This window comes from Plectrocnemia conspersa, unplaced genomic scaffold (genome assembly GCF_051122295.1).
Source record: "Plectrocnemia conspersa isolate PC_06_02 unplaced genomic scaffold, ASM5112229v1 ptg000008l, whole genome shotgun sequence".
Classification (NCBI taxonomy): Eukaryota; Metazoa; Arthropoda; class Insecta; order Trichoptera; family Polycentropodidae; genus Plectrocnemia; species Plectrocnemia conspersa.
The window spans coordinates 22,407,074-22,414,911 of record NW_028277172.1 but is presented as its reverse complement, the minus strand read 5'-3'; the positions used below and the strand labels follow the sequence as shown (position 1 = coordinate 22,414,911).

Genomic DNA, 7,838 nt, shown 5'->3' with positions numbered 1-7,838 from the left:
GCTGCTATAATGTAATGTCTTATAAATAATGTAGATGCAGAATTTTTTTTTGGCAAATGTAATTTAGTTGTCACTGATCATCTATAGAAACATGTTCTATGTAGAGTTATAATAAATTGTAATATACTTTATTTTTGTGTCTATGTTTGTGTTTTTCACCATTTTTAATTATTTTGTGTTGTTTTTTCTCTTTTATAATAATTTAAACTATATTGTACATATAAATTGTATACATAAAGAAGTTATTTTGAAATTGGACTTTTTAATTTGTAACTTATAAATAAACGCTAAAATTCGTTATTATATTTGCTCAAAAACGCTTAATCAAAACGTCAAACTGCTGAATTTTATAAAAATAGATGCTAAAAACATGTACTTCTATATATGATTATGTGAGTGATCGACAGATAAGACACCACTAGTCATTACAATCTCGTTACGGTCCATCAAAGAATGTGCTACCCTCTGCCGTCTCACGTCATTGTTACCTGGGTGCCGCATAGTTTTGCTCATTGTAAATAAATAAATAGGCCCCTTAAGAGTGTATTTTCCAATAAAAATTTACTCATTTTCCTTAACAAAATATCAATGTTTAAATGATATTATAAATCAATTTTATCAATAAACTTAAGGTGACCAGATTTTAAAAATATCAAAGGACCATTTCGGAAATTTTTGTTCGACAAGAACAAATTACTATGGGACCTAAAAATGGTCATCACAAAAATGTTTGTCCGAAAAGGATAAAGGAGGACAGATTGCCGCGGGAGCTAAAAAATAAAAGGTAATTTTCGGATTTTTATGTTAAAGGAGGACAATTCTCCTCAAAGGTCACCATATTATCTGCAGTTTTCATTTTTGGATATTGTACTCGTGATTTTCCGTTCTACTTATTAAAATTAAAACATTTTTAATTATTTTTATATTTTCCGCTATGCTCAATAGTTCGTTGTATTTGGATCAAACATTGGTAATGAAAGATTTAGACGTCAAATGTCAAGTTGAAGTCATCCATTTATCGAAAAAATGGAGTTTATTAAAACTGGTATAAGCTATTTTATGATTATCTTTTTTTCTGGCGCAAATTAACCTTTGCACTTGATCTTTGCAGAAGCTGTCGTAGAAAATGACGAAAAAACATTTGTTTCCGTTGATAAGATTCAATGTAAAAATGAGGTAATGGAACGTAATATGTAACACTTGCTAACGCATGTGATATAAATAGTGTTTTCTTTTCAAGTTTCCATATATAAAACGCGAATATGATAGTGGCGAAGATGTATCTATTAGCAACTTAGACGACATGTTCGAAATAGGTTAGACATTGTTGATAATACGACGTATTGTTACATTTCATATATTTCAATTATTATATGTTTTTAGAAATGCACGATGTTAAAAATATACTTAAGGCAAATACTATCGATGGGGATGTTTTGTCTCAACAAATTCACATCCCTGAAGTAATATTCGATTTCCATGTATTTTGATATGTACTATTTAAATAACGAATGAAATTTAATTTTTAGAAAACAGAAAGATTACATGGTAAATCTTATAAAAATGAATGTGATAAATGTGGAAAAGCATTTAAATATAAAATTCGATTATTAAAGCATATGGAAAAGCATATCAATGTACTTAAAAGTGAAAGTACCTTTGATTGTGATATTTGTAGAAAAGTATACAAAACAAAATTTGCTCTTTTACGACATATGAAAACTCATAGCATTGCCCGTAAAAGTAAAAATCAGCGCTTATACCATACAAAATGTTTTATGTGTGATACATGTGGAAAAGTATTCAAAACAAAATTTGCCCTTTTTCGACATATAAAAACTCATAGCGATGCCCTTAAAACTAAAAACCCACATTTATATCATACAAAATGTTTTGTATGTGATACGTGTGGAAAATCTTTTAAATTTAAAAACAGACTTTCAGTGCATATGATAAGTCATGCAAATAGTTTTGACTTTCAATGTAAACAATGTGGAAAAGAATTTAAATATAAAATCTCATTTTCATATCATATAAAAAATAATTGCAATAAATTTAAAAATAAAATTAAATCTCATCGTTCTTTTGTATGTGACACGTGTGGAAAGGAATTTAAACATAAAACCAGAATTACGGATCATTTAAAAATTCATAGCGATGTTCGTGACTTAAAATGTGAAAAATGTGGAAAAACATTTAAATATAAAATCTCACTTTCAAAACATATGCAAACTCATAATGATGTTCGTGACTATGTATGTCAAATATGTGAAAAAGCATATAAATATAAAAATTCACTTTCACAACATATGCAATCTCATCATGATGTTTGTATTTTTGAATGTGATAAATGTGGAAAATTATTCAAATGTCAGAAGTATCTTACTGATCATAGGCGAGCTCGTCATAGCGACGCACTTAAACTTTTAAACCGTACAAAATCTCATTGCGGTTTTATATGTGATACATGTGGAAAAGCATTTAAATATAAAAAATCACTTTCACTACACTTGCAATCTCATAGCGATGTCTGTGACTTTAAATGTGAAAAATGTAAAAAAGTATTTATACGTAAAAGATCACTTTCACTACATATGCGATCTCATAGCAATGTTCGTAACTTTATATGTGAAAAATGTGGAAAGGCATTCAAACATAAAATCTCAATTAAAATGCATATGAAAAATCATTGTAATGGACTTACAATCAAAAATAAACTTTTATACCAAACAGAATCATATTATACTTTTATATGTGATGTATGTGGAAAAGCATTTAAATATAATAGCGGACTTTTATTGCATATGAAAACTCATAGCAATGTTCGTGACTTTCAATGTACAAAATGTGGAAAAACATTCAAATGTAAAAACACACTTTCAAAACATATGAAAACTCATATTAATTTTTATGACTTTAAATGTGAAAAATATTGAAAATCATACTAATACATTTGAAACTTAAAATCAGTGTTTGTACCAAACAGAATCTCATTGTGCTTTTGTAGAACCAAAGGTGAATTTAATTGAAAAACAGTTATGAATAATAGGTAGTAGATGCCGGTGGAAAGTTAAGATCGAAGAATGTGTGTTGGAATACCTAGTAAAATAGATTTGAACAACTAAGATCACAGAATTATCTATTAGCTTTTTTATTTAATATATTCATTGTCAAATTATTATTGTTTTTGTCATAGCAATATTGTATTTTTTTAAATAAAGATATATACTACATAAATGGCATATGTGCACTTTAATTTCATTTAAAGAAAATATATAAAACTCCCAGTTGATGACAAGTTTCGTTGGTCTTTGCCATGAACGCGTCAAGATCAGTACTCTGCAACAGTTATATGTATACAGAATAATCGATGATCAATACATTTACTTTCAGAACTTATCAATATTACAATAAGTGTAACATTTCGTATTTTACTATTATTGTACACTTAATGAATATTTCATAATAATATTTGTGCTTTACTATTTTTAAACTACTACCTCTTTTTTACATATACACTGAGTGTATATAACCGAAGCGCACTAAAGGGAAGGTTGAATAAAACGTTTTAGTACAAATAGCAGTGTAATACTATTTTTTTAATAGTATTCTCGAAAGTTTGTGTCGAAAATAAGTTTTGTACATAATTCTACTTTTATCTAATCAAACTAGGAAACAAGACATAGCGTAAAAAATGAGACCACACAAAAGCCTCCGTTACGACCAAAAGGATTTCCTCACAAATAACACGCAAAGATTCTCCGGTGCATTGAATGAATATTTCTTTGTTGCGAAACGGTTACGGAAATAATAAATCACCGGATCCACAAGATTTTCATTGCAGTATACGACCTTGAACAATGCCCATCAATAAAATGTCGCTTTCTAAAGGCGTATACCTATTTCGCTGTTCTAATGATGCGTATACATATTGGCTGGATGATCGCTGCATGATTGTAATTGGTTAGAAAGCTTTGCAGCCCTAGATACTTGAGCCTGGACGCCGATGAGAAGAGGGTAATCACTCGCAGACTCCGGCAGACAGTCCAAGAGACCACCAGACACCCGTCCGCCCGCCGCCAGCTTCTCCACCACCGCTTGGGGAATATACTATCGCTGCCACACCAATCGGAACTCTGAGGATCGTTCATTAACATCATCCCTCCACCACTGTTTGGAAAAAACATCTCGCCATTTATCGTCTGTCACAACATATGTAAATATAATCTAACAAAACTAGATTTTACCTCATCTTATTGACTACGAAGTCACACCCCTTAAGGTTACCAAATCCTTAAAAATCAAGTCACTATTTAAAAAAAATAAACTATATATAAAATAAAAAAAACAATCGATTTTGTAATTTTATATTATTCATAAGATACAAAAAAATTACTTCAATCACAATGCCAATACGTCTTACATTTTTGACAAGGAACGCAGTATGAAGTTCGTAAATTTCTTAAACTGCAAAGATTTCTAAGTGGATATTTTGTTAGCTTATCTTCGCACAGAATAATATTTTCAGCTACAACACGATCTATTACGTTTAGTCTGTTTGATTGCCCTCTCATTTTTTTATCAAAATTCGCCGTATATAAACCGCCATCAGATTCATACTTTTTGGCAAACATTTGAGTTAGTAAAGTATTTTTATTGTCTTTCTTTTTATTTGATTCATTGAAATTTTTATATCTTGAAAAATTTTCTAAACTTGGATTACTTCTATAATATGTAGGAATTGTTTCAGCTTGTTTAATTTTATTTATTATAAATTTATTTTTTGTAATGTTATTATTTCTATCTTGTTTCGGACGAATATTATTGACCTTTTCCTGTAACGATTTATTTACTGTATTATCATCAGAGATTTTTATTTTGACTGGTTGACTTTTAATCTCATTTTTATTATGTTCTACTGGTTTCGAAGCATTGTTTCCATTAACATTATACGTTGAAATTGCTGGAACGTTTGATTTTCCCTTAACGATGCTTCTTGGTTTATAATTTTTGTTTGTAATATTTTTATGGATCTCCTTAGGTTTAACTTTTTCAATTGAATCGTATTCATTATAAATTTCAGCCAAAGCATTATTTTTTTCTTCTCTCTCAGATTTCATTTGATTTTCATTTACATACTGACTTCCTTTAACTGATTTTTTCTTCACCGTATATTTTTCCCGATTATGCTCTTTTCGGTCATTCTGTTCAGTTTTATTGTGAACCAGACGCTTATTTTTAACTTTATCTGGCTCTGCAGTGGTTTCATTATTTTCGTTTTCATTGTAAATTTCGACTAACGATTTGATTTCTTCTTTTTCAGTTATCATATCAATCTCATATTTTTTCAGACTATCTTTGATTGTTTTTTTCTTTACAGGTTCTTTATCCAGATTATTTTTAGCTACATTGTTAATTAAATGTTTATTTTTCGCATTATCAACTTTAATAGGTTCAGGGTGCGTTTTATTTTTTTTAATATCTATATCTACAGGCACTGGATTTTTGACTGCAACACTACTATTTTTAAATGAATTTTTATTTAAAGTTAGATTTTCTTGCACATTTTCTTTGACGTGTTTAATGTTCTCTGTTTCTTTAGCCTCTTTCTTAATGTTTTTATTATCAAGTTTTTCTATTTCAACATCAAGTTTGTTTTGGATATTTTTAGATAATTTTTTTTCTTTTTCTCGTTCTACAACTGCTTTAATTGGTATATCATCTTTGGCAGTTATAGGTTTATGTCTATTGTTTATTTTTATATGCAATTTTTCATAATTCAATTCTATTCCTTCACTACTCGAATCAGATGATTGTGTTAAAATTTCATTATTATCAAAGTTATTTTCACTGCCTGACTTTTCTATTTTTATAGTGATTTTATGGGGCGAGTTGATTCCCTTGTTTTTTAAAGGTTTCTTTGTACATCTCAATTCTTCGGTATCGGTACTTAACGTTCGAAATTTATTAATATCTTTAATGCTTAAAAGTGGTGCTTGTTCGTTTTTTGCAGCTTGAGAATTATCTAGGCATGTACATCTTTTGCTCATACATGAGTCTGTACACAAATTAGGACAGCATCTCTGTGTTTCGAAACATCCCACACAAGATTTAATACAAGGGACACGCAGGCGAATCTTCATCAATACTTTATTTACCAAATCTTCGCAATCTTTTGCTTTTGAACACGTTTCTGCTGAATATTCTGACATTTATAACACTCCACAGTTTCAGAAAAATAAAATAATTCTTCCAAATTTCAATAATATAAATAAATTTATACCGAGATTTTCAACAATGACAGTAAAACAATAGAATTGTTTATATTTATTTATCATAGTAATATTTTTTTAATTTGGTCTAAAAAAAATTATAAAATTAAAAATTGTTGCTATTAACTTTTTATATGATTAAGAATGAAAATAAAAAAAATCAAGAATAAATAAAAAAATAATTAAGAACCATGTTTTAATAAGGTATTTATTATTTCATAAATATAATTTATTAATTTTACTTTGTTTTATTTTCTAATGGAACTCCGCCCACATGGAAAATCTGTTTTATGATACATACGCTTATATTTTTTGCTGCTTAATTTTAGACCGTATATTTTACAGACTTATTTTATTAATAAGCGTTGGAAAACCCTTTTAAACGTGTGTTATAAATACTGTATTATTAACGTATCGCGGAGTATACAGTGAGAATTCAAAAATGCTTCGAGAAACACATTTTCCGGATAATAAATTGAGATAAAATACAACATTGTCTTCAGTGGTGGCTGCTGATAATAGAAACAGGTGGAGTCAGGGGCTAATATGTATTATACATATAGTTACTGATCATTGAACCGGATTTGAACTAACCAGTTCTTCTAATGATGATTTTGAACCAGTTATAAAGAAAATAGTTAGAATGTTATAAAATAGCAGTGAAAATGAGGATGAATACATTTTAGTTTTGTTCCAAGTTTTAAAAGCTACAATGTTTTGTTGTTTTATAAGAAAAATATTATATTAAAAATACTCATGACGTATTACATGTACCTACTACAATTTAAAAAATATAATTAAATTTAATAATATTTTTTATATAACGAGCGGTTCATCTTCAAATTTAATGTAAAAGCAATTTTTTTCGTTTACGCGGTTTTTATATAATGGAACCTATCTTATGAGTTTGTATGAGTTCCTTGCCTATTTACGCGGGATTTGCGAAGAACGTATCTACCGCGTAAATCGGGGGATGGATGTATATATATGGGCAAAACTTGCCGGCACTCTGGTAACACTGACATGCCGTAGGCACATCTGATTGGTGAACTTTGGACGAAGGAGCAGCAGCTAGTGCGTGCCTCGTGCACCGAACATTATATATTCTAACATGTAACTTCATATAACATACTACTTGTACAAGCGAATCCGTGTAAGAGAAAAGGGGATATACTTACCGTCCCATATACTCAACCATCTCTTTCTCTCTTGCGAAATTCTTTGACAAAAGATGGGCACGCGAAATTAAACGTGTTAAAAATTACAACAATTTTTTTTTAATTTTATTATAATTTGGCTAATAAGTTAGCTATAATTAAATATGTAAAAGCCAAACACCGTAAATAAGTATGAAAACGTTTAATAGTATTTATGATTACTGCAATAAAATTATGGAATTATATAGACCATAGCGACGGTTCGGTTCTCGTAGATCAGGCCTCGGCAACTTTTTTTGGCTGCGGGTCAAAATAATATTTTGAATTTCAAATATTTTGTCAGTGAATATTTTTGGTCCTAACAACCATATACGTGGTCTAGTCGTGACATCGTAACACGTTAAAAATA

The 7,838-nt window shown here is 29.2% G+C and overlaps 1 long non-coding RNA gene across 3 annotated transcripts; it reads left to right on the top strand.

Annotated features, from left to right (window-relative positions):
- Positions 1-941: 941 nt before the first annotated feature.
- Positions 942-3,242, top strand: LOC148233438 (uncharacterized). Of its 3 annotated transcripts, XR_015810471.1 has the most exons (5): positions 949-1,045; positions 1,112-1,176; positions 1,241-1,316; positions 1,384-1,463; positions 1,530-3,242. It is a non-coding gene; the product is annotated as an uncharacterized LOC148233438 (long non-coding RNA). The 3 variants fall into 3 exon arrangements; XR_015810470.1 differs by having other exon boundaries at positions 942-1,045; positions 1,384-3,242; XR_015810469.1 differs by having other exon boundaries at positions 942-1,045; positions 1,226-1,316; positions 1,384-3,242.
- The last annotated feature ends 4,596 nt before the right edge of the window (positions 3,243-7,838 follow it).